This window comes from Anas platyrhynchos, chromosome 1, assembly GCF_047663525.1.
Source record: "Anas platyrhynchos isolate ZD024472 breed Pekin duck chromosome 1, IASCAAS_PekinDuck_T2T, whole genome shotgun sequence".
NCBI classification, from domain to species: Eukaryota; Metazoa; Chordata; class Aves; order Anseriformes; family Anatidae; genus Anas; species Anas platyrhynchos.
The window spans coordinates 91074257-91100856 of NC_092587.1; the positions used below are offsets into that span (position 1 = coordinate 91074257).

Consider the following 26600-nt stretch of genomic DNA (forward strand, 5'->3'; position numbering starts at 1 on the left):
GAAGCTACAGCAGGAATAGCAATGTGCAACCTCTGTAGGACTATGAGTAGACACCAGAAAAAACTGCAGGCTTTTTGTTGAAATGTTTCCTGACTGAACAGCTGTTTTACTTTCAATAGGAAAGGGTGAAAGGAGAAGGCACCAACTGGACAGATTCAGTCCCTAGATACTGGTAGGATATGACAGAAATGTCATACCATTGGGGAAAAAATCAGAATTATTCTTTCTTAGCAAAGTATTAATAGCCACTAAATAAAGGCATGTGGTCCCTTATTTACTGATAAAGAATTATTTCCTATGACATGAAAATATTATTTAAATTATGATGAAAAAAAAGGCAGCTTTTGCATTTTCATGCCAACCTGCAGAAACATCTTTTATTCAAATGAGTATTGCAAAGTGGAATTTGGAAATAAAGGAATAAAAGGTTTCTCAGTAAAGATTTGCTCATTGTGTGCTTTACTGTCCTTTTGGTTCCTCTCTTTGAGCTGTTTTTCCTTCGTTTTTGTTGATGTTTCTCACCCCTTGTATATCACCTTTCCTCTACCTCTCCCCAGTTAAATGGGATTTTTAGCCTGGTCTTCTATGGGAATGAGAATACTAGGTTGCACTTTAGCCCTCTTCTCCCCTCCAAGTAATCTGCAAACCTAGTGACCAATTTCAATTCAGTTTCATAGAAAAGGAATGACCTTGGAGCTGTTAGTATTCTGTAAGTTCTATGCAAGTAGGTGACTGCGAAGAGAAGAGAGGTCCTATTAAGGTCTCCCACTGAGGAGCCAACTCAAAAGCTGATTCTATTTTTGACACCTGGAAATCTGCACAGAGAGCAGACCAGGCATCATTAGTTCTGCTGTGTACAGAGGAACCACTCATTCTTTCAGCTTGTTGTAGACTACCTATCAGCTTGCTTTTGGACTGTAGCATACTACAGATGATGAAATGGTGATAGGAGGAGGGTGTTCAAACATCAAAAAATGTACATAAGGTCTCCTTTGGGGGGATGCTTGTTTCCCACCTGCAACATGTTTACTTTAAAGGTTGATGCATCCTTCATCATGATTATAGAGAAGAAACATCAAAAACACTCAGTACAGATCCCAGGAAAAGAGGAAAACACACAACAAGAAGGATGTGCATTATTAAAGGCAGTGCTCTGTGCTCTGGAGGCAATCTCCAGGGAACAGATGGATTTTGTGTGTATTAGTCAACAGATTTATCAAGAAACCTTAAAGGAAAACACTCTTTCTAAACAAGAGTTCTTTGACAGAGTCCATTATATAAAATGGTCTTAGATCAGTAGGAACATGGATGAATTCTGATCGCTTCATGCTATCGTGAAACGTACTGTGCTAGGGTACCCAGTCTTTCTCCCTTAAATGTCTGATGTGAGGAGAAAGAGAAGTGGAGTTGTCTGGAGACCTGCCTTCAATTTCCCTGGTTTTCTTTCACTGGGATCCTGCAAAGTGCAAAATCTGGTGCCCACACAATCTACTGCTAAAATGTAGAGGAAATGCGTAAACTCAAGTGCATGTTCCTCCTTCCTTCAGGATAGTGGTGAAAATCTTACTTGTCAAATGCTGGCTGTCACCTAAAAGCAACCTCAGTAGAGTTGGCACACCCTCCTGACCAAAGGGGACTCTGCTGCTCTGGTCCAGCTTATGACTTGGACTACTTATATACGAATTAAGACTGAAAATTCTCATTGCCTGAGATTTTGTAAATTCCTGTAATATGTGTTTCCTTGGTTTTGTTTGCTTGTTTTCCTCTTTTTCGGACATTCCCCAGAGTTTGGGGGGAGAAAAGTATTTACTACTGTTTAGTAAATGCTGCTATTCCAGCTTTGTCCCAGAAGTGTAGACCCAGTTTTGCAAACCTTAAATTCTGTGTTTTTCTCGTGCTGTGCTTTATCACAAGACATGACCTTTTTAGAGAGTCCAGGACAGAAGAGGTTGGATATTTTGAGACGTTATAGTGTAATGATGGGTACAAAGAGGTATGGGTTCACAACATATTCTGCCTCATGGATGCCCAAGCCATTATCAATGATTCTCTGGTTGAAGAATGAATCAAAGAGCATGGGATGAGTATTTTGTGTTGTCTATCTTTGAACAATGAGGTTTCTGTCTGTTATAAAATGTTCACAGAATTAAAAGAATAAATGATTGAAAAACAGTTAAGGAAGGCTTAGGCAAGAGTAAGAAGTGGAGAACGCGCACAATACCAAAATGTTTTCAAATTAAAATAGCAGGTTCAAATCCAAGATAGGCTATTGCTCACTAGAGATTTAGGAAAGATGATTTCTCCAAACATCAAAATGAATCCTGAATTATGAGAGTTTTAGGATCTAGAAAGAACAATGGGCTAGCAAGTAGACCGTTCATTTGTGACTAGGTGGTTGGTTTGTTTTGTTGTTGTTATTTTTTGTTTTGTTTAGTTTTGTTTACTTTTTTTTTTGGTGTGCTATTGAGTTACCAGAGAAGCCCCCATCTGATCTTTTCTCTAAGGATAGCCAAGGTTTATGAAAGTCTGTGTCAAAATAAAAACTTAACATTTTGTCCTTAAACATGTATGGGGAGTTAATTGTGTCTGTTTCAGCCTTAAGTCTACCAGCTCTGTTCAACTACTCCAGGGAGTGTTTTTGTGCTTGTATGATCCTCCATCTCTTTCAGAGTGGAACACAAGCTATTGAAGTGTAATGTCGAATTTGCACTTTCCTGTGTATTCCAGCAGATTCATTATGCAGCTGCTCTGAACCTTAAAACAGTTAATGGATTTATCACCATTTTATTAAAGGAAGACCAAAAGAGAAGAGGAGGTTAATTTTCTAAGTATCTCACCTCCACCTTTATTTCAAAGATACATTACCTATTCTCTGACTTTTCTGTGAGTGTTCTTTCCCCAGTTAGCCATAATTTCAACTGCTGCCTTTTGTTTGAAGAAGGATTACAACAGTTCCATTAGCACTTATTTCTTAATGGGAAGTCTGGGTGGGAAGTGCTGTTAAAACAAGGTTTTATGAAATTGGAGAGATTGTATTTACTGAACAAAGACCTTTGAGTCTGGATACTGCTGTGATTCCCACTGTTCCCTCTCACCACCCTTCAACAGTTCCTGGGACTTCAGTAGTTTTACTGCTGGTAAGCGTTGTGAGCGGGCTCACAGTTGGTCCAAGTGTCTGAAGAGCTGGGCTTCAAAATATAGTTGTTATGTGCAAAGCAAAGCCTCTCTGGACTGTGTAGCTACATTACCACATCCCTGTAAGTTTCTCTTTTGTCTCCAGTGAAACAAAGCCACTGAGGATCAAGTTTGTCTTCAGTTTCACTGTGGATGTTGAAGAGCTTCAATTGTGCTGGTGTGAGCCAGTGCCACAGAACCCGTGCCCGGGCTGCAGAACCAGAGATGCAGTACTCCTCTGTGGTTTCACTGGTTCAAATGGCTGCCTCTGGCCATCACCAGTAGAGGGGAAGAGCCCCTCTGCCTGCTTTACATCCTCTGGGGTATAGGAGCTGTCACACTGACAACTCCTAATCCTAGGGAAGATGCCTTCCTGAGTGGAACTCACTTTGGGTGAGATCCAAAGTAATCACCACAAGAAATCCACTTGACTCTGGTTTGGGTGGAGAATGGAAAATTTTGCATTGGTACAGATCACAGAAGGCCAGCATTGCTGGGATGGTACTAAAGATTGACTCGGATTCTAAAGACTTTTTGCATGGCCTGGAAGTGATAGGGCTGTGTGCCCTGAAAGATCTGTTCCTCTGGTGACAGTTTGGAGAAAGAAGAAAAGAAAGTGCTTATTCACCCCCAGTATGGAACAAGGTAGCTCTGTACAGTTATTTGTGTGCCTTTACACTGCTTTGAGTTGGGAAAGACGACTGTTTCTGAGTGGAAACCATAGAGACATTTAATTACACTACAAAAAATATATACAATAAACAAGTCTATTTTATTTTATTCTATTTTATTTTTTTTCAGCCAAATATACTAGAGAGCCCTAGAGGGAAAATATATTTTAGTACTTTACAGTTACAATTGCAATTTATGTTAGTCTAGTGTCTTTCATATGGGAAGTACCATATCATAAAACACTTTACAGTCTGTTTATCAATACAATAAACTGAGAATATTGCTCAATTTACTTTATTAGAACTTGCTGAGAGATACAAAAATAAAACCAGCTTGGATTGCTGGTTTTTTTTTTTTCTTTTTCTTTCTTTCTTTTTAAGTAAGTGAAACATTGGGAAGAGTAAGCATTGCTAGATATGGTCTTAGTTATGAAAGAAAGACTGTAAAAAGCATCAGGTAATGACAAGGGGGTGATCTGAGGACAGCATTCTTATCAAAGAACTCCAAGAAATGGCTGGACTGCAGGTATATCAAGAAATTTTATTGAAACTTATAGGCAGATATAGCTATTATAATACCACTTATTTTGCTTGTTTGACTTGTGGATATTATTCAAGATAAGTAAGGTTGGAATAAACTGGATTTAAGCTGTTTTTATGGCCGGCACTTGCTGGAGTTTGGTTCATTAAATACTTTTGTGATACTGCAGAATCTTATGGTAAAGGTTCAATGGGGTTATACATATGAAAAATTATGATGCAAGACAAAAAAATCAGTTGTGATAGGCAGAAGTTTGCCTATTTCTGTACTTACTGGCCATGCATTAATAACTGGTACCTGAATCAGTCACAAATACATCATAGGTAGTAAGCAGCTTGGCTCTGGAACTTAAGAAGATGTGGGCATGGATTTCTTACATTTTAAAACATTTAAACTGCTTTACATCTAAATGCTTAATGAGCCTCAGATACTGCTGCCAGTTATTTTACATCATAAACACTCATTGAGTGCAACTGGGCAATGAACAAGACCTGTACCCACATACACATTTTTCTATGTGGTGACACTATGTATGCGTGTATAATTCTAATGGGTATGTGAAAGCCACGTTTTCCTAGTTTGAGATGAAAAATACAAACATGCATTAAGTATGTCAGAAGGTTATTGAATACTGTTCTGCAACAATATCACTGGCAGTCAAAATTAAAGCTGTTTGAGAGGCTTAAATGGGCACTTCCATATGTTAGCAGCTTCTGAGATTTTTTTAAGCTTAACCTCATTTTATACGGCTCCATTTTGATATGATTTAAGTAAGTTGCTTGCTATTAATATTGCTATTAATACTTTAAAATTTTCCTCCATCCTAGTGTAGTTTGTAAGTTTTCAGTCTGTCTTATCTGAAAATTAATCATAAGTATACTTATTTGGAATTCTTTATCACAAACTTAAAACTAGCCCAAATTTCATGCTGTGTCAATTCATTATAAATTAACTTGATCTTTTTATTTGACTATTTGTTTGTCTCTACAGTGCTGTTTTGCCTTCTTTTTGCAAACAATTGCTACCAAAAGCATTGACATTTCAAAACTGTGATTGATATTTTATGTATACGTATATATAATACCTTACTCTATCATTAAGTCAGTAAAGACAAGTGGTAACTGAGAGATATTCATTATCAAGAGTACATAAAGAAAGGCAAATATCTGTGCAATAACAGGAGATTAGAAAAAATAAACTATTTATACTCTGAAAAAAAAAAAAATCCAATGCAGTTGATTCGTTACTGCTAATTTCAGTACAATAACAAGTGAATTCTACCTCAGTTACCACCAGAGACTCTTCAGGAATGCAAACATAAAACCAAAAGGAGAAATACAAAACCCATCAAATGTTTGGAATGTAAGATTATTCATCATCCAGTTTGAGATTCCCAGGTACAAAAAGGTCAGTTCTGGAAATTGGGAAACTTGAGTTTTGAAACATAGGGATATTGTTTTTGTAATTGCTTCGGACACCTCTGTGTTATTTAGTAGTTATGTGTTCAGTAAGGAAATACTTTTGCAGTAACTTCCAGACAAGATGACATCAGTGCAATGCTGCAAGAACTAGAAGACCGTGTGAGCTCTATTTGTGTTTCTGTCAACATTTAATTGAATTGTCTGTGAGGAATTGCTAGGCCTGAAGCAATTACTATCAAGAGCAGAACTATTAGTTTAAATCTTCCATACCCTCTTTCTTCTATAGAAACAACTTTTTGTAGGTCTTGTAACTTCACTTGCTTCCCAGAGTTAATAATGTATTTCTGCATATGCAAGATCTGGTCTCAGGTTGTGGTTGATTAAGTAAAACTATCATTTTACTAATCTCAAAATTTATCAAGGTGTTATTTAAATTCCAGTGCTTCTGGTATCCAGTTTTCAAAGTTAAGTCGATAAAACACCATTGTTTGACAATACTTCATGGAAAATGGAGTTTGGTGGCTGTTCATGCCAGAACGAAAGGTCACCAACATAATTTTTCAATGAATTGACTACAGACCTGTAGACTCCATTAGAAAGGGGACTTGTAGCATTCTATTTAGCCTCATTTGGGGAACGGCTGAGGGAAAAGGAAAGCAGACCTCTGCATTCACACTGCGAAGTGGCCCTAAATTGCAATTAATTAAACCTGCTTATCTGTTCTTTTGCATAATTAAGATGCAAACTAGTGACAGCACAGACCCTAGAAGTGCCTTGAGTAAAACAAAGAAACAAAAATTTATGTAATCTGTCTTGCAGGTGTTATTGCTGGACTATTGCTGCACTATTACTGGTTTTGGTGTTCACAATAATGAAGGAGATAATACTGTATGGCCTTGTGAGAGGAGTGGCCTCTAGTCCTCTGAGAAAATGTTCTAGTCCTCTTAAAAATGTTCATGGAATAAATGAGGCGCTCAAAGAAAATGGTGGCAAAAGAAAGTCAGCATCAGTCAAACCGTACTAATAAAGAAAATAGTGTTTAATCTACCATCAGAGAAAAAGCAGTTGTGATATTAGCAAACACTGCACCAAAGTAGAAAAGAGAGACTAATCTGGAGAAAGAAACTATCACAGCAACTGGGAAAACCTAGAACAGAAGGTAAGGCATGAGAATTGTCTTGGTCTTATACAAGTATGAGTGTGCATGTAGCATCTGGGTGTAGCGATATTTTGCTATGAAATTTGCATTCAAATGAAATTTTAATCAGAATAGAAAGGAAACAAAATGTATATATGTGAGAGGGGGGAAAAAAGTAGATAAAGGAAAATAAAAATATTAATGATAAATGAAGAAGAAGATTATTAGGAAGAGAAAGTAGGATAATAATGAAGATAGAGCACAATAGTGTGTGTGGGGGTTAGAGACAATGCGTATAGATATTATAGGGTAGAAGCATGGAAATCATGGAAAACCAGAAGACAGCAAGCAGGAGATCAGAGGGCAGTTGGTAGGCTGGTGAGGACAGCAGAAGAAAATGTACTCCACCAGAAACTTATCAGGGTAGGAAACAAAACACTTAAATACTATTGGAGGTAGTTTGCTGTAGAAAATGTAGAAAGGCTTCTTCTGTGTGTCTAAGTGAGTTAACTTCCTTGTCTGATTTAAATGTATACTTTAACAGGGGTTAAATGGACCAGTATCTGTAAAGCAATAAGTTTATTAATATTGATTTAAAAAAAAAAAAAAGATAGAGAAAGCTTTTTTTTTTTTTCTTCTTTGTATGTTGTTTAAGAAGGCAGAACCTTGCCTTGCAAGCTGAAAAAAAAAAAAAAGTGCCATTATACAGGGAAACAGGTTGTAAATGTTAGAGCTTGCTTTCCTTGAAACTGCACCACAATGAAGCTACATTGTCCAGGAGGATGGTTGGAGTGGAAGTACACTTGCCTGGGTCAGCCTTTGATTTTCAGGCTGTAAAGGGATGCATTATGATTCAGGCCTGACTCCGTCATTATCTTCTTTTTACTTCTGGCCCAGAGAGGCCCTAGGTGGAGGAAAAGTAAGTTCAGGCTTCCTGCCCTCCAGCTGTTGAGCATCTCTTACCAGGCTGAGGGCATCTATGTGGATAGATATTCCCCTCATAACTGGATTGAGACCAGCAGCTCACCAAACAGCAGTGACTTTTTTTCCTTTCTTTTATCCTCAGTGATGTGGATCAGAGTTTGAACTAGCAGCAGTGCCTCTTCCCCTTTTCATGGATCATGCAAAACCTTTGTTTTTAAACCTGTGTAACTGCTTCCAGCAGAAAACCAATAGGTGAGGTGGTGTCAGATGAGGTGGAAAGCTGTATGGGAGAGCATGGAGCTAATCCCATAGCCTGGCCAGACTGACAGGATGATAAAAGGCCAGTGAGGAGTGTCTGTGTTTCCATGATGTGCTGATGCTGTCCTCTGTTTCCTACCCCTGCCGAGAACGGCCTGGCACCACACTCACTCTGGGAACCAGATACATCCTCCTCGTCTCTGAAATGGAAGTACTCTGTATTTTTATATCATACTGCTATTAGAATAAGGATATGAATAATCTGTCTGCTCTGGCATGGAAATGATGTTTATGTGTTGCCATGCCAAATGTATGAGAGGTCACAGGATAAAGGTATGCGGAAAGGGGAAACTGTGCAGAAACCGGCCTGTTCCTGAATACTATTTGCAGTGGGTGTCACAGCTCTCCACTCCTGTGGAGAGAGGGCAGGACGGAAACCACAGAACAATTAAATTCCTGTGGGCTTGGGGGTTTCCAGTGTCTGGTTGCAACCTCTTCAGGCTAGTTTCAAGGGTGATGCTTGAATTGGACTCGTGTGACCTGAGGAGTCATCTGGTATAAAGCAGGGAAGGGATTTAATTACAGAGAACAGATAATCTTTGTTCTAATGCCTTTAACGCTATCGCTTTCTCTGCAGCTGCTTTACACATAATAACAGCTTAGCTTTCATTGCAGTTATATGTATTTTTAAAAAGGCAGTATCTTCCTACCACCACATAAGCAGCATTGGTTTCATTCATTTAAAATCATCCTTTCTCTGTGACTGCAGGGCATTACATCCTATGTCATTCCATATAATAGTCTTCTAGGAATATATATTTTTACCTTTATTATTGAGATTACTTCAGTCAGCAAGTGCCCATGGAATGGAATTGCAAATGATGCGTGCAGAAAGTTAACAAGCTGTATTTCTTCTGTTGATATGATATACTGACCCTTAGGAACAAGACATAATACATACTATAACCTTAGGTGTCTCTGAGGGATGTGAAACATCTGAAGGAAAAAGCAGGAAATAGTGATTCCTTCGGAAAGCTGAAATCATTCAATGACTCATTCACATGCAGTGTTAATTGTGCTTTACACCTGGAGGGACTGGTTAGTAGTTCGGCATAGCGGTGATGGACAGCTGAACCTTTCCGCATCTTGGATGCTGGTTTAGTTTACTTGCACCAGTATGAGTCAGGGGATTGTGTTGGAACATTCTCTTTGCTTAAAGAGAATTTTGTAACCAAAGGTCAGATTTATTCTTGAAAATGTAAACTGTGTAGTAGTGTCAGATGGGAATTATAATTCGTGATGGCATTTCAATACCTGAAAAAGTCCAAGGTTATGCACCTTAGGTTAGGCACCTTGGGTCCAAGGTTGGCACCAAGGTTAGGCACCTTTTAGCAAAAAATGTGATTTTTGGTTCTAAGCCTTCTTGTGGCCAGCCCAGTTTAGAGGATAAGCAGTACCATCACTACCAGTTGGTGCTACCAGGCTCTTACGCTGTGGGAGATGTTGGCTTCAGTGAGGTTTTACTCAGTGCTTACAGGTAAACAAGGGGCTGAATGTTGGAGGCAGTTATCTTCGCAGCCTGGTAGGTATTTCCTTGAAGATGGGGTGATGTATGTAACCATGTGTGGGATTATCCATGGTGCACCTCTGCATGGCTAAACAGAGGAGTTTCATTTCCCTGCCTGTCAACATGCTGTCGTGAAAGCTGAATTTCCTTTGAGGAAAAGTTAGACGTGAACACTGCATGCCAGAAGTAAGAAATCAGTGAGTAGTGTTGGGATATCTGCCAGGGGAGGAGTGCAGTGCAGAGTTCCTAGTCTTGGACCCAGTAGTCTTGTTGTGTTCTCTTTTGGTATGAGATCTTCAGAATTACTTGTAAGCTGTACCTGTTGCTACCAGATTCAGAGACAATCATAGGTTGGCATATGAACAAGGATTTTTATTACATAATTTACTTTCAATTCTTAATGTAATAGCAGAAATCATTGCTCCTTTGTAATTCAGAATGTCTCTGTACTTGCAGCAGATCTGCTGCTAGGACACTGCTGCTGAAGGGCTTGTGCAGATGTCTTCCTGCCACTCCAGTTTCTTCCTTATAGGCAGCACAGAGCAAGCCCTGTATGATAATAACACATCACAAGTTCTCCCAAGCTGGTGGGGAGAAAAGTGATTGCTAACTGGTATACCAGAGAAGGAGGAGGTTAATTTTATTTGAAATTTCCTCGGTTAAGAATTTGATCTCAGTAGATAAGCAAGCTGAACCACCAGAGCAGATGGGTAATGCTCTAAATCCTGTGACACAAGGCTTATAATATTATTTTTGAAACAACAAAACCAAAACTAACGGTTCTTCTAATTTTGAATAACTTTTTTTTTTTCCTCAGTGAAGTGTAAGGCAGTGCTTTGGAAGATACTTGCAGACTGTTGACACCTCGGTTGTCACAACTCATGGGCATCTGTAACATTAAGATTAAAAAAATAAATTTAAGACAGACCTTTAAAACTTAGCTTTTCATCTGTGTCACAAAAGAAGCTCAATATAGACTAGCAAAGCACAGACATGCAAAGGCACACGTGCATCTCCTGAATTCCTAACCTAAGCAGATCAATAACAAAGGGATTTATCCTCTTAGCCTCTGGAAATGGATAATCAGTATACTTTTGCTACATTTTTTTCTTTTTCTTGAGATTATATCTTTAGGAAAAATTCTGCCTTCTGAAAAAGGTGTTCTACATTCTTCTTGTTAACAGCTTCAGGCAAATATATCTGTCACACAGAATGAAAGGCATTTTGGGGGGGGGGTTAGAGGGGAAGGGGGAAAGTTGTCTTAAGTGAAATATGATGCCAAGATGGTGGCACGGTGTCAAGTCCTCTGATACTTATTCTTTCAAAGTCTGTTAGTTTGGAACAGGTGTCTTGAATTTCAGCAGGTTAATCAAGTGACAAATGGGTTGGTTGGGCCAGTCTTTACTGTTGTGGGAATTTTATTGCTTAAGCCAATAATTAAATTGTCTACACACAAACTGCCTCACAATAAAAATATGTTTATGACGAGACTGTCTTGTTAATCTTGATGAACCAGACCCCCAAATCTTTAAAGACTATGTGTACATGTAGGTTCAGTGCAAGTATGAGTTCTTGCTTGTATCATTTACAAATTATGCTATTATATCCATGTACGCAAGAATTATGCAATAACACAAAAAACACTTGATGTCCAACATTTTATAGCAGTGAGGAGACTGAGTTTCGAGCTGCTTCTGGGATAAGTAAACATCCTTTCAAAAAAGGTGCATGGGTCTTAGGGATTCAAATATTCAGTGAAGTGGCAATCTGGATAACAGTGGTTTACAACTACACTGTATTGTATTTAGATATTAACAGTGTGATTCAAAGTTGTGGATTTTAAACTACTAATATTTGTGCATATTTTTAATGTTGACAGAAATCATATCCTCAAGAGGTTATTCAAACACTTAGCTCTTTTGGAAAACACAATTTGACGGGATCTAAAATTTAGAAATGACATTCCCTATAGGTATTTCCATTCACACCCTCTTAAAATTAGATTTTTCCTTAATGAGAAAGATTTGAGGATGACCCCCCAGTCATCCTGGAATTTCAGTAATGCTCAATTAACAGAAGTCTAAAACTTTCCAGAGCAGTTGTCTCAATCATTGAGTCATCCTGGCTGTACACACTGATAAAAATCTCAGGCTATTCTTCCATTTATTTGTCTCTCCATTTATTTGTCTGCCTTGGTAGATACAAACAACAGAATTTAAAAGTATTATATAATGCTGAAAGTTTCTTCCGAGGGACAAATCACCGCTGGGCAAAGTGTAACCATGGAAAATTCCAGGCAGCAGAGGATGTTTTCCTTTCCTTTGGAAAGTACTGGTATTTTAAAATGAGGTTATACAGATGCAGGCTGCAATGAGCAGTTATGTCAAGCTTCATTTCAGATGCTTCTGAAGACAGAACAGGACAGACCCGTCTCCATACTCAAAAGAGCAAACTCAACACCATGACACTTGAAAGAGAGTTTCACTCCCCTTAACATTGGTTTTGGAAGAGAAGCTCCCTCGGGTCCTTCCCACGGGTGAGGCTTGCAGACATGCCTCTGAGTAGCTGTTGTTTTTGCAGGACCAAGGGACCCTCAGTGGGTTCTGCCTAGTGGAGGATGTTGCTTTTTTGTCTAGCAGGAGCATGGGGGAAGCAGGAGACCCTGAGTTTTTGTTTAATAGCTTGTTTGTAAATGTTGTCTTGATACTTTTATTCCCGAAGTATACATTTCCTGTCTGCAGAAATACAGCAAATGCTAAACTCCTGTGTTTTTAGCCTGTGTGGTCTATAAACTGTGCTTTGTGCCAGGAGGCAGTGAGGTCCCCCTGCTGAAACCCCACTTCATGTCCCTTCAGAGAAGGGGCAGGCAGCAGCTGACACCACTAGCACATCAGCCAGCAGCAGGTCCAGTTGAAGGAGTTTTCCTTAAGTGGAAAGGAAAGAGGAAGGGATGATGCTCCCAACACCCCTGGCACGTTCTGGCCAATGTTGTAATTTTAGTTTCACCTGATAATGGAAAAAACAGTACATCCTAGCTTCCTTGCACCCCAATAACTTGTGGGTCCCTTGCAGCAACATAACCCCTGTTATTGCTCAGAACAAAGGTGACAATGGATGCTAGACCTCAGATTGTTTCCACTGGTGCTGTGCTGCCTACTGCCTAGGTCCCATGGTTGGTGGTTCAGGTTTTTCAAGAGCCCAACTTTATCCTCAGGCACATAAATGAAGGGCTAGACTTCTTTATTTTTCCCTGGGAACTCAGCCCTTTCAATCTCGTGTAAGTGTTAAGGGTTAGACTGGATGCTAAACACATCTTGTTATTTTACTGCCTAACAGTGAGCTGATCTTTCAGAAGGATGTAAAAATGGGGAGAGGGAGGGAAAGGAAAATGTAGTAGTGTGTTTCACACTGAGTACTGAGTTATGCCTTTTGAATTCATTTAGGTTGTTGTGTTACCAAAGAGATAAACAAATTGGAGGGATTTCAGAAGGAACCAGCAAATATTGGGAGTGGAAGGAAAGAAATCAGAGAAAACTGTAGAACGACTGCCTGGTGATACATTAGATTATTTAATGACTAAGGAGAAAAGACATTGCAAAGGACTATAAATGTTTGCAGTGTGCAAACATAGGAATGAAAGAAATTTAGTTCAATGCACCCAAGCATGATCAAAAGGCATGGGCAGATGAAACTTAAATGGAAATATGTTTAGATTTAAAAAAAAAAAAAAAAAAATCAGATGGAAAGAACCTGAAGTATCTGCAAAGGAATTGCTAAAGCCTTCATATTGCTTGTGACTTCTGAAAGTGCTTTGGACAAAATACTGGCAAGTGTCCTGGGGAACCAAGCCTTCTCCTTCTGGGGGTGAATGACTTAATGGATCTCTGTACATAGGGTATTATGTGATTGACCTTAATTAGCCATTAATGTAACAAATTTCTAAATGTGAGCTCTTGAGTCAAAGGTTCTCACGTGTTAATTCTTTAATTTTCTAAGTTGGGCTGGATTCTGAAGGAAAGGTCTCACGTATACAATGATTCTATTTTTAAAGTGTGCTACTGACCTGCTGTGTGACTGTAGGCATGTAGTCTTTGCCTTTCTGTCATGCCTCTCTCCAAAAACACAGCTGAATGTAGGGCAGGATCCCCACAGAGCTCAGGTTTGGGCAGTGAGGAAACCATAGCCATATAGCATGCATCTGAGCTGTTGTGCAAACAAGTACCAAGGCAGAGGGGTTATTTTGTAGGTTATGCATAGATGCTGACTTCTCCACCATGTCTAAAATAGCCAGCACCAGGAGGAGTGCCTGCGCTCACACTGAGTGAGAGATAGGCCATGCTCCCTATGTACAGTGCCGCCAGAAACTGGGGATTCCCCCAGGCTCCTTTGTAATCGAGAGAGTCATCAATCATCCGAGAGAGTTTCTGTGGGTTGTGAAGATTATTGCTTTTTGCTGCTCACTGCAGGAGACAGTCTGAAGAGTGTTTTTGTTTGTCTCTTTCCTTATATTTTCTCCATTAACCTTAAGTCCTGAGCAGTAGATGATGAGAAAACAAACAGTGAAGAGATTCGTTATGGTCAGGAGGGGTTGCTACTCCTGGTCTGAGAGTGGATCTGGTATGTTAACTCTCAATATTTTCATAAATCAAAGAACCTGGTAGTAGCATCGAGTTGTTTAATCGATTAAACATGGATTATTGTAGACCATTATCTTTAGGCACATCATTGCTCGAGAAGTAAGATGCTTGAAAGCTGACAGAGTTTATTAAATACCAGGTTTGGTCTAAGCTCTCAAATCATTATGTAGTCTCAAATTTCCCATACTTTGGGAAATCAGAGAAGACAGAGACACTAGAGATCGATAGATCTCCCTGCTTCTTCTGATTCCCACGTTTTGCAAATATGTGTTCCGCAAGCCTCAGGGTTTGGAACAGCAAAAATAATGAAATCTGAGCCCAGCTTCTTATGATTTCACGTTGGTAGCTGTGGTTTTGACCCCTCCTGATGTTTTTTTCTGTGCTTTAGAAGCAAATAGCAGTCTTTTTTTTTCTTTTTTTTTCTTTTTTTTTTCTTTCTGTTAAATTCAATCATGATTGTTTTGACTAATTTGTAACATCTATAAACCCTGTAGATTGTGGCAATGATTTGAGAACATGCCACAGATTTCCAGACAGAAAATCAACATACCTTCAAGTGGCTTTATTCATTCCCTCTCCTTTACTCTTTTTCTCCTCAAAAACTCTTGCTGTATATTAAGTGTTATGAAATGAATTCATTGTGTTCTTTGTATCCCAATAATAGTGGAAATTATCTTTGTCCTTTTTCTAAAAGGCCTTGTTAAAGAATTCACAGAATTCACAACTCTTTTGATTAAATTAAACAGCGGGGTAACTTGAGTCACTCAGCCGTTACTTCACCTGTAGGCATAATTACCATTAGTAATAAATAATGTGTATATATATAAAGTACTCTGGAAACTTCCTAGTGCCTGGATTTGTTCTGCAAACCATATGTGTTTATTAATTTCCTAATAAGAATTCAAGAAAGCAGTGAATAATATAAGAAAATATTCATTAATGCCCCCTGTCCGTGCTATGTTTCTCTTTCTATTACAGCTCTGTCAAGAGCTCAGCTGCAGTCCTCTTACTTATGGTTGAGTCACACATGCTTCTTAGGCTGGAGGATGGTATGCAAAATTTAGATGCTGGCTGGAAGTTTCAAGGCTTTTTTGTCATATAGCTTTTTCCTTTTTCCTCTTTCACTCTCTGTTTCCACAAACAGACAAATTTCCCTTCCCTCAGGATGCTCTGATTCCTTCCGTTCAGTAAAAATCCAGCAACTGGCGGCTTGAACAGTGCAGCCCTGAGCCAGTTCTAACTGCTGTGAACAGAAAGGAGCCCTGGCAGGCAGAGAGTTGTTAAAAGTCAGTAACGTGGCTCTTGCTCAGCACACAGGTCGCTGTTTGGCTGTCTGGTTGATTTAATTGATCCACCACTCCAAGCCGTGCTGAGAACGGGCAAAGGAGAAAGTTCTCTGCAGCACAGAGGTCTGCAGGGTTCATTCCTTTGTGGCCTTTTTTGACACGTCAATACTCATGGCTTACTATTACAGTTTAAAGACTCATCTCCTGGGCGTAGAAAGGGTTTTCAGGTCTTCTGAAAATGGTGGTGTCTCATGATGAGTTGTTCCCCACTGAACTGAGGGAGCTTCTCCTACAGATACAGTTTGAAAAAGACAAGTGTGCTCTCTGGCTGAATCAAAAAATAAGATTAGGAATATATAGAAGATGAGGGAGAAATGATAGGCTTAAAAAGAAGAAGGGATATAAAAAAAGTGCCCAGATCTGGTTTGCTCTAGTTCAAAAAATAGGCTTAACTGTTAATTTAGAGTTTCCTGGGTAAGGCTAGTGCTCAAATGTGAATTTGCAAAGCTTACTTCAATTTGAAGTGAGTTGCACACTAATTCCCTTTGCAAGGAGGGAAGAAAGAAGGCGGAGAAACAACCACTTCTCTCTTTTTTGGAGAGTTTGCATTGTGCCCTTTCTCCTGAAAATTTTCATTGAGATATCCCTCTAGGGGTCCTTAATTCTTCAGGGCCAAGTACAATGTAAAGCAAATACAGGTGTGCTGCTTGTAAAGGCTGTAAGATACTTTCTAAATTACCAATTTTGTGTATTGAATATAACATAAACACAACAAATATAACATGTGAAGCATGTTCTGGGTATTTTTCTACCTTTTACATTTCAAAAAATTATCTCAGTAGACCTCTTTGATGGCTGAATAAGCAGTGAGACACTTCCCTGTCCTGTTCTTAGCACTAAGCCCTGAGACTTGTTTAAGGCACGTTGTAAAAATGGACCCAAGCTGTGCCCAGTTTTGAAGATGAATCTTCATATTTCAGGGCTATCAGTCTGGAAATTTACACAGGCATTAAACAAACACCCGCCAAACTGAAGTTATCTCTCGACAGATGCAGCAATAGGCTACCATATCAGCTCATCTGTCTTCGACCTGTCAAGGGCCCCAGGTAATCATTCTTTGAGTCATAGTATGATTCTGGGAATTAATAAATGTGCCAACTCAGATTTCTCCAGGTTTGTATTAGTCAAAAGTGTTTTAAGCTGTGTATTTCTACTCATTGCCAATTAATAACCTCACCAGCTCAAATGCAGTGCTGCTTTAACGTGGCCACTAGAACAAATCAGATGGACAGACGCTGCTTGTTAACATCGGGTTTTATTCGTGTTCAGTGTACCGGTACGAATTGTAGTTCCTTGACAACACCTATAAATATCAGTATGTTTTCTGGCCTTTGAAAGTGAGAAAAGATTTGCAAAGGTTTTATTTGTTTCAGTAATTTCAGTATAATTGCAGCAAGGTTGTCAAAGTTATTTCCATTGTAGAACCTTCTTTATTCACCAACCCAGGGAAAAAGTTAAAAATAAAAGGTTTTCAGTAAGATTAAAAAAAAAATAAAGAATCCCTGAAGTATTAACTTACACAACCAGCACTTGTCAAGTTGTGCATTGCACATGAGTGATCTGTGTGGCAAGGAGCAGCATCCTGGCTCCTCCGATAATCGCTTTTGTGCTTTACCTGTGGGTCTTGCTCACTGCTGCGAGGCGTACAGCTGGCCCCGGGGGTGCCAAGCAGATCTGCTTCCCAGGGGCTGCCTTCCCAGACACTTGTAAACCACAATGGATTGGCCACGTACGGGGGAAGGAGGCAGGTACAGACGTCACCAGCCATCTGCCAGAGTCTTTATGTTATCTGATTATGGACAGGTTTGTCTGCAATTTTTGAGTGTGGAGTAAGCGTTATTACTGTCTGGCTCAAAGGAATGCTTTGCAAATTTAAGAGCTGATTGACATCCCCATAGAGTGTCACCTTTGCTTTCCTCTCACAGGTTCCTCGTGTGTTCCTAACCATGTGCACAAACCATAATGAGAGCAGGAAGATTGCTTCAGTCTTTGGGCCCATTATGGTGCTCTAGTAGCAGCTTGCAGTTAGCTAGCATATGGTCAAATACTCCCCAGTGAAACTTTATTATTATTATTATTTTAATATTTTTCTGGGAAGCAGAAAGGATCAGAATAGGACTGCTAGATGTGTTTCATCCTCTTCAGCCTATCTGACTTCACAATATGAGGAGCAGTGGTTTGTTTTTTCAGAAGAAAGCTTGAGAGGCAGACACAGAGGTCTAGAGCTAGATGGAGGAACATCCATTTCTGTAGCGCTGCAGGAATGTAAGCATTGAAGTTCAACATAGAGGAACTAGCCAGCAGACAGGTGGAAGTGGGGTTTTGTGGATGTCTGTACCGAATGTGGAGCAAGGGGAGAAAACATCTGATAAAAGCTTCCTATTCAGTAAGAGGCATGCTCATAGACTTCTGTTCCTCATCACCCTGTATTCCTTTTCCCTTGATTGCTAATTAGTTACTTAAAATTTACAGGAGCACCCTTCACTGTGGCAATGCTGAAATAATCAATATTTGTTGTTGTTTGTTTGTTTCTAAAAGGCAATGTCATAACCCCTGTTGAAGGTGGAGGGCAGTAGTCCCCAGATAGTTGCTGGGGGGTTTCATTTTAAACTCTGGGGTACAGGAAGAAGTGATGCATTTGTGGGCAAAATAAAATATTGGGAAATAAAATTAATTTATTTTTCTGGATGCAGGACAATAGGTATTTGCAAACAGTTCAGGCTTGCCTAGTCAAATCTGCTGAGCAGAAAGCAGGAGCTCACACTGAAGTAGTTTCACCTTTGCCCTCCCTTTAATCCTGAGCTGCCATATTTCCCATTAAACTTTCTTCACTCTGCTAATGCCATTTCTGCACTGCCACTTCCAGTTCACAAAACATTCCTGTTCTTCTGAAACTCCCTGCTGTTACGTGAACTGCCCTGGTGATTAAACATTATTTGTTTGTTTCTGTAGCAATGAATGTTGCATTGCACTTGCAATGAAATTTCTGTGCAAGATGATGTAAAGCATTCACTCGTGCCAAGCAACCTACATTTGAACTAATGCTATTACGATAGGCGTTTGAATCAAAAGTGACAGGATACATGGTGTTACAGGGGAAAAGCCAAAAAGGAAAAAGAAGGAAAAAAAAAAAAAAAAGCATCACAGGGTCCTGTTAGCCCAGCAGCTAGGCAAAAAGTAAAAAGTCCTACAAAAGACCTCCATCCTCCATCATTTACGTGTTATGACTGAACTCAGTTATGTAGTCTGAATGAAATGGATGGAATAACAAGAAAAAGACAATAAAAACTTAGAATGTCTGTCCCTCTTAGGCTGAGATTTAACTGTTGTGGCAGTACTGTTTTTCATTGTTTCTATTATAGTATAATCCAGTTGACTTCAGGACTCTATCATGGTAGGGACTGTCTCTGTATATAGTGCCTGAAGTGAAGAAGTTTGCATTTTTTGCAAATAAATGTATGTTTCTAACAGGACAGCAACTAAATGTAGATAACAGATTCTTTGTGGAAAAAAAAATAACCTTTCTAAACTCATAAAAAATAAATAGTAAAAAAAAAAAAAATCTTATTAAAACAAGCAATGGAAAACAAAACAAAACAAACAAACAAACAAAAACAGACAAAAAAAGAAAAAAAGTTTGACTAGCTCTCAACATAACCATTTCAGATGCCTAAAAATATTGTCTGGGACTGATTCTTAACTCATCTGCAGAAATATAAAATGGAATCTCACTATATTTGAGAAATGTAAACCAGTGATTTAGAACCATAAAATTGGTGTTAAACACTGATTTGGTTCTGACTTTGGCATGATAAAGAGCAAAACTTTTGAGGCTTCTTTATCTCTAGGCATTCCCTAAGTAGAAGAAATATCAAAGAGATGATTCCCTTGAAGTTGTTATATATGATTTTAACATAATCTTTAACAGTCAAATCTTTGGGTCTGGGACAACACACATGTAATTAAGAGCCACGTTTTATTGTTGTGTGTCATTAAAGGAAAGAACATTTCACTTTTAGCATTGAAGTGCAAACTTGAATTTGAAGACCTGCATCCTGTTCTCTGCTTTCTCTTTACTTTTCTGTCCATAAAATGGGCCAGAATCCTTCGTCATGATCATACTGCAGCAGCTCACTAATGGAACATTGGAGTGCAGGACAGTCAGAATATTACTCATATCTCCTTAGAACTGCTGGGTACTTCTGCAATGCTGTTGAAATATTATACTTGAAGAAGTCATTACCTCAAAACCTTTTTTCTTGTCGCTTTCAAATGGGAATATTGTGTTCTTGCTAAAGAAATGGACGTAAATAGAGAAACATATAGAGCTGAAGTTATTCTTTTCTTCCCTGCCAATGCATTAATTCCTGACAATAAAAGCCTGTATTAGGTGAGTGCTAAAAAAGCAGGTACTATGTGAAAGCCCGTAATATTGAGGAGAAAGGATGTTACGCATGACAGTATTTCTGCCAGGTCTGTGGATGTCATTCCAGGGACAGCCCTTGAGGCATATGTGCTTCATAAATTGCAGGGACAAAAGAAAAAAAAAAAAAAAAAAAAAAAAGAACCTTCGCCAAGGGTTGTGGCAGGGTGGAAGGGTGGAAGATGTGTGAAGGGAAACCCTGTGGAGTTGTGTGTGGCTTACCTGGAGTAATTTATGCCTGTGTTCTCAAGCATGAATTGCTTCCTGCCTCTACGTTTCAGGAAATGCCTTTAATCACCTAATATGTGACTTGGTGTGGGTGAAGAACTGGTAAACACTGTCTCTTCAGAGCTTCAGGGTGCTCAAAAAATGCCTTGGTTCCCAGACCTGGGCTGGCCCCATGTGCTCCATTCAAAATCAGCCCTTGTTGACCACTAAATTAAATAAAAAACTCTTTTCCTTTATTGCAGCACCAGAGCTTCCTATATCCAACAGAAGAAATAACTAATTGATTTCAGTATAGGAAACAAAGAAAAAGTCTGTTACTGCTTTTATTATTTTATTCAATTTCAATCATGTTAAAATGCCCATGATGAAAAACCTCTGACAATTAATTGTACAAGATCTTAACAAATGTAAACATAACTTGGGGGAACACAGAAATGTGTTGTTGTTTTTTTTTCTCCTCTACTATTTTCCAGTTTTATCTAACAAGTGTTGTTTGTAACAGCAGAAGTGAAGAAGAGAGGAGAGGAAAAGAGAAAAATAAATAAAGTGTTATTTTTGAATGGACATCTCCCCTTAAGTAATTTGTTTTAAAAATCTGGGACATATTTTGTCTCAGTCTGCTGGTGAGGGGTAGCAGAAGAAAAGAAGTTATCTTAAGACCTCAAAAACTGCAGAATCAACTTTCAGCTTGGCAAGATTTTGTCTTTGTGGAGAAGACTTAAGGATCAAAGTAATTATCTTTGCTATTGCATTTTAGTTCAGTGTAGAAAGCTTTCATGTTAGATATATCCATTTTCTTTGTATGTAATTATGGCCCACAATAGATCTATCTCCTACCAAACCACAGTTCATTTTGAGTGATTTCAGTGTGTGCTGCAAAGGAATAAGTTGTCTTTCTGTGCTTTTATTAATACTATAGAGATAAGATGTGCCTTGTTAGGAAGGTCTGCTGGGTTGAACTAAGTTTAGTCCTTTACATTTTTATTTGTTTGCTGAATTCCATTTTTATGCGTTATCTCTCCTCCTTGATTCTGATAGTTCTGTCTCACCGAGATATCACAAAGAGGACTTGCAAACCAAGCTGCAGAGCCGGCTGTTGCTGGAACAGAAAATGCTTCATATTTGGAAAAGAATGTGAAGCATGTCCAGGCTTTATTGTTCTTTTATTTTTTGCTGGTGTTTGATTTCTCTGATTTCTTTACTTTTGGTTCCCTAGTGCATCAGTGTAATATTGATACCCTTACCTAAGCATTTAGTTGTAGGATTTGATGAGAAGTGATTCGTATAAAGCGAATTTGTGCTGAGTTGGAACAGACTCCTTCCTATCTGAGGCTCTGTATTTCTGGAAAGTCCTGAGTTTGCTGTTCCAGGGACACACCACAGGAGTTGTGATTTCACAGGGCTGCAGAGATACCAATGTTAACACCCTGCATTTAGTAAATAAAACTTTGCGGGTGGGATTTTGGCCCAGCTTTCCTCATATCAGTGTTCCAGTGGGTCTGCTGGAAGCAGAGCTTAGTGCAGCACCAGAAAATGCTTTTGAAAAACTCTGTTTAGTCAAAAGACGTCTGGGAGGGAAATTCTTGATACGAGTTGTATACATTTTTGTGAGATAAAATCCCAAACATTAGCAGGGCTTCAGCCAAACTGAGTAAATGGGTTACCATGCTTATGAGTTATCCAATTCCTCTATCATTTTATTTGTAAATCCTCACACATTTTGTCTGACTTTTGTCATGTTTTCCCACTTCACAGTGATGGCTTTTCCCTCCAGCAGAGAGGAGGGCTGTGGGACCGATTACTTCAGTGTGAGTGAGGTTATGTTTACACTAGAAAGCTTGCTCTTGCAAATTTTATCGGTCTGCAACAGTTGACTCCACCATGTGCTCAGAAAACAGAAATTTTGTGGCTTGAACTGATGTGCTCTCTTCATGCAGTCTCCTGGCTAGTTAGTGAGCTGTGGTCATACAGCACAAGTGTTCCCCAAATTGCTCCCTTGCATTGTATCCTGCAGGATGTGCTTTTCTGTGGTTTTACTGTGAGGCACCAGAGAAGAGCATAGATTGGTGGGAACAGCTTTCCACATTCTGTTTCCATTGCTACTTAAAAACTCCAGCACCCAGCAGATACTACTCACATCTGGGGGCTGTTTATAACTATGCTACCTAATTTTCCTGGAGCTAGAGAAATTTAATCAACTAATTCTGCTGCAATTGAGCTGATTTTTTTTTTTTTTTTCCAGAAGAGAAAGTAGATGCTGAGTGGGAGCACCTCATGAGTGGTAGAGGTGACGGAGCCAGCTCCCTGACAAGTCTTCTAGCACAAAGCCGTACCTCTAAGGCTGATAAATGAGGTGTGAAAGCACACTGATGTAAACCAAAACTGCATGGAAGACCTGACAGCAACCGGGAGGATGGGCAGTAGAGAATTTTCTCCAGCCTTCCAGAGCAGGCCGCTGGTATGTGGTACTTCTGCAGTTTTGAGGCATAATTTAGTTCTTTTTCTTTTATGTCTTACACTGTGAGGTACATGTTGTACTGAGAGGACCATGTTCAGCGTGGTGGTTGTTACAGAGGAAGGCCAGCAGTGAGTATTTGGTGACAGCAGGGTGTGAGAGAGAGGGCTGAAGAACCTCTGGAGGCCAATGCTGAGAGGGGAAAGCCAGGCTTGGTGTGCTCCATGTCCACGTTGTCCCCCTGAAGCAGGAGCAAGCTGCCCTGCTATGAGCCTGGGGCTCCTCACAGAGCAACTGAGCTGTCTGAAGCCAGGGATTGTTCCTGTATCCTGTCAGCAGTTTGACTTGTCTGGCCCTCTCTGAGGCCAGCAGTTCTCATGCTATTACTTCTTGCCACGTGTTACGGAGTATTTGGTGATGGGAGAATGAAACAAAGAGTCGTCTGTTGGTTTTCAACAGGAAAGCACCAAGCAGAATCACTGAGGATTGCTGAAGCTGAGGAAAATATCACTTTACTACTCTGCCGTAACATGCGCTTGACTGCTGCTTATTTTTAGTACTTGTATTGTGTACATACCTGAAATATTTAGGATGGTGTTGGTCATGTCAAAAGGAAGGAAAAAGGTGTTACAAAATATCTACTAGTTCTCATGTATTTATGCTGAACTTTATCACACATTTTTATCATGTGCAAAAAAAAAAAAAAAAATCTTAAAAAAAAAAAATAAGTCAATCCTAGCAAAGAAGAGAATCTGTGGGTTTGAGAGTTGCCTGTTAGCTGCTCTTGCACCACTGAAGTGCAAGCTGCCCACTGAGCCAGTTTGTTTACATGTGGCCATGGTTATATTTTTATTGACATGCAATGGAGCAGCTAAGGACTGACGAGTATCTCCTGGTAAACGCTGTTAAGACCAGCTTAGAAAGAGATGATGTTGCAGTGATCCAGAAATGCTGTACAAGGAGAGAAAATTCTTCTTTTTTGCTAGGAAATCATATCAGACAAAAGTAATTCTTTACGAAATAAGTTTAACTCATAAGCATTCCCCTTAATATCCTCTGCGACAGCTTGATCTATTTGGAGGAGGGCTGTGGGATATTAGTCTTGAACTTAGTTTTGTGTTTTTCAGTGCACATGTACTGGGGACTTTCAAAAAAAAAAAAAAAAAAAAAGCAAGGAAGTAAGACCTCAGACTAAAGTCACTAGTGAGTTTTTCAAGAAATATATACCTTTATGTCTTTATGTAATTTATTTTCTTCTACTAAGGGATCTAGATCATTATGTTTATTAATTTATAAAAAACATTCCTTGTATATTTCTGTTTTATAACAGTGAAAGCTCTAGTAGATGTCTTGCTCAGGCACTTGCTGTATAGCTAGGACAAGTTTTTCAAATAAAATACACACTCCAATCTTCTTGCCTTTATTTCTCAACTGCACAAAGGAGTGCTGTTTTTAAAGAGGATATGAGAGAGGACAGATTTATATGTTGTATATGGGAAAAGATGTTAAAAGCGTAGGATTTTACCTAAGTGCCTTTCCCATCCTCATTTGCTGGCAAGTTTCAGCCCAGTGTATTTCAATTTCTTCTTTTCTTCCTGTTCCCCAGAGACTCTTCCATCCCACTCCCACATTTATAACAATACTCAGCATGAATGAGGAGATCACACCAGAGAGGAGGAACCACTCCCAAATCGGAGTGGTTACTGATAGTCTCCAGAAGCTGTGTAGATTGTGGTTCCATTTCACCACGGTCCCACCCTTCTCTCCCTCATAGCTGCTGGTGTTTGTGCTCCTTACAACATCAGAACTGATGTCCTTATTCCCCTGGAGGGTCTTGGAGGGGAGCTGAAACAGCCTCTTGTCCACATAGACCTGGTATTTATCCAAGAGCATAGAGCTGAAGAGTTGATCTCTGTGGATAATTAGCCCCCACCACAGCAAGAGGCATTTCCAAAAGACTCAGGAAATGTGTGTGGGTGTCTGCAGGCTGAGTCACTGGAATTGGGGGTTAAAAATCCTGTTTGGCTTTGTCACCATCATGGATACAAACGTTGCACGTGACTCTTTCTAGAGGGCTCCTGGGACAGAGTACAGCATCTATACAGTGTTGTATTGATAACCATGTGCTTCCTGAGGCCTTGTGCTCTTAAAGGAATGAGATATAATCAGGTTGAGAAGAGAAATTTTGCCATTCCCTCAAATTTGTCTGTTGGGGCCTCTACGCCAGTTGTTAAAACTTCATGGTGTGAATCTGGGCTATGAAAACAGTTGTCTTTCTGCTAAATGGGGTTGAGAGGATCGAGTAATTGCAAGTAGGACACAGCAGTGCATTCTGAAAAAGTGAGACGCATTCGGCATAGCCATCTTTTAGTTTATAATGAGGAGGCTCATTGAGTTAGTGTCATACAGTTATTGTTTTGATGAAAATATAGTTAGATTTTTTCTTTTTTTAAGTTTTCTTATACTTCCTCGGATATCTGATGTGTCTATGTATAAAAAAGACAAAAATCTTGTTTTACCTGCCCCCACAGAGCTAGCTGCAGGTATGTGAAATAGGTGGTGTACGCAATGTGACAGCTGATCTTTATTTTTCTTGCCTTTTATAAACACCCAAAACAGGGCTCCACTGGTTTATCAGTGCTAAATATAAATTCCTGAAGTTGATATATCTTGAAATCTTCCTTGCGTCAGCCATTTTTCATGAGAAAAACAAGTGTGCAATCCAGGTGTAGTTCACAAAAATGTCAGAATTTATAGCCTGACTATATCTAATGTTATCTTGTACAGGTGGATACTTCCAGCAGCAGTAAAAATCTCTGATTAATACTCTAGTCAGCTCTTATTTTGAATTGCTGATGTTAAGATGAGAAGCTAACCTAAAATGATTTAAAATTTAACTTTTCAAAGTGTTCAATTTAGGATTTGCATTAAGTCCCTGAATAAAAGGACTCTTTCCACTTACTTCAGTAGGCTCTGGATAAGGACTACATAATACATGGCTCTTAAGGTGTCTTTCCCTGTACTGAAGGAACAATAATAATAAATTCAGTATAAATATGTATTCAGATGTTAGAGAAGGTCACAATAAATGTGGGTATTGTTTTAAAAAGTGTTTAGAATTGAATGCATGCTGTGGCCCTTGGTTCCAATAACAGGCATGCTTCTTCTTAAGGATCTTATTTCATAAATGTTAATAACAGAATTTTGTATTTCAAAAATGTATACTTTACAAGTGTGAATGTTCAAACTTGGGCCAGATGATTTCCTATGTGGTCATTGACTTTTAAAATGCCATGTTAAAGAACCAAATACCATCTTAACTTGTAATTATATAGCCAATCACAATCAATGTACTAATCACTATTAGAAAATCTAATACTTCCTCTTCAAAATGTTATCCTGATCATTAACATAATCAATATTGCATGTAGCTGTAACAACTAATAATAATGGAAAGACATTTAACACTTGTGGAGCACTCTTCCTTCAGATTCAGTACAAATATTTGCCACTTGAACAGAAGCTGTAGTGGTTTTGACTTTTTATTTTTATTTTTGTTTATTTTCGAAAAGCTTAAGTATCCCCTGGTCTGTCCCTACCCAGGAAAAAAAAGTGAGGCATATGGAGGAAAATCAAACCTGCTATGTTACTTTATCTCCTCTTGTGTTCCAGCATAGTTCCTGGCTAATTCGTTATTTATGCTTCTCTGAACTGAAACATGATTTTTATTTATTTATGTATGTATTTATTTGGCACTTTATCAGCCCTTGGATTTGTCAAGCAGAATAAGTGCGGCAGATACATTTTAATTAAACTC

At 39.0% G+C, this 26600-nt stretch overlaps 1 long non-coding RNA gene across 9 annotated transcripts in view; it reads left to right on the plus strand.

The window, feature by feature from the left end:
• LOC110352526 (uncharacterized) overlaps positions 1–26600 on the plus strand; it is a 245580-nt gene that overhangs the window by 128538 nt on the left and 90442 nt on the right. For all 9 annotated transcript variants that reach the window (XR_011803650.1, XR_011803651.1, XR_011803649.1 and 6 more), the window contains one exon: positions 22571–22786. This is a non-coding gene — a long non-coding RNA (uncharacterized lncRNA). The remainder of the gene's footprint in view (positions 1–22570; positions 22787–26600) is intronic.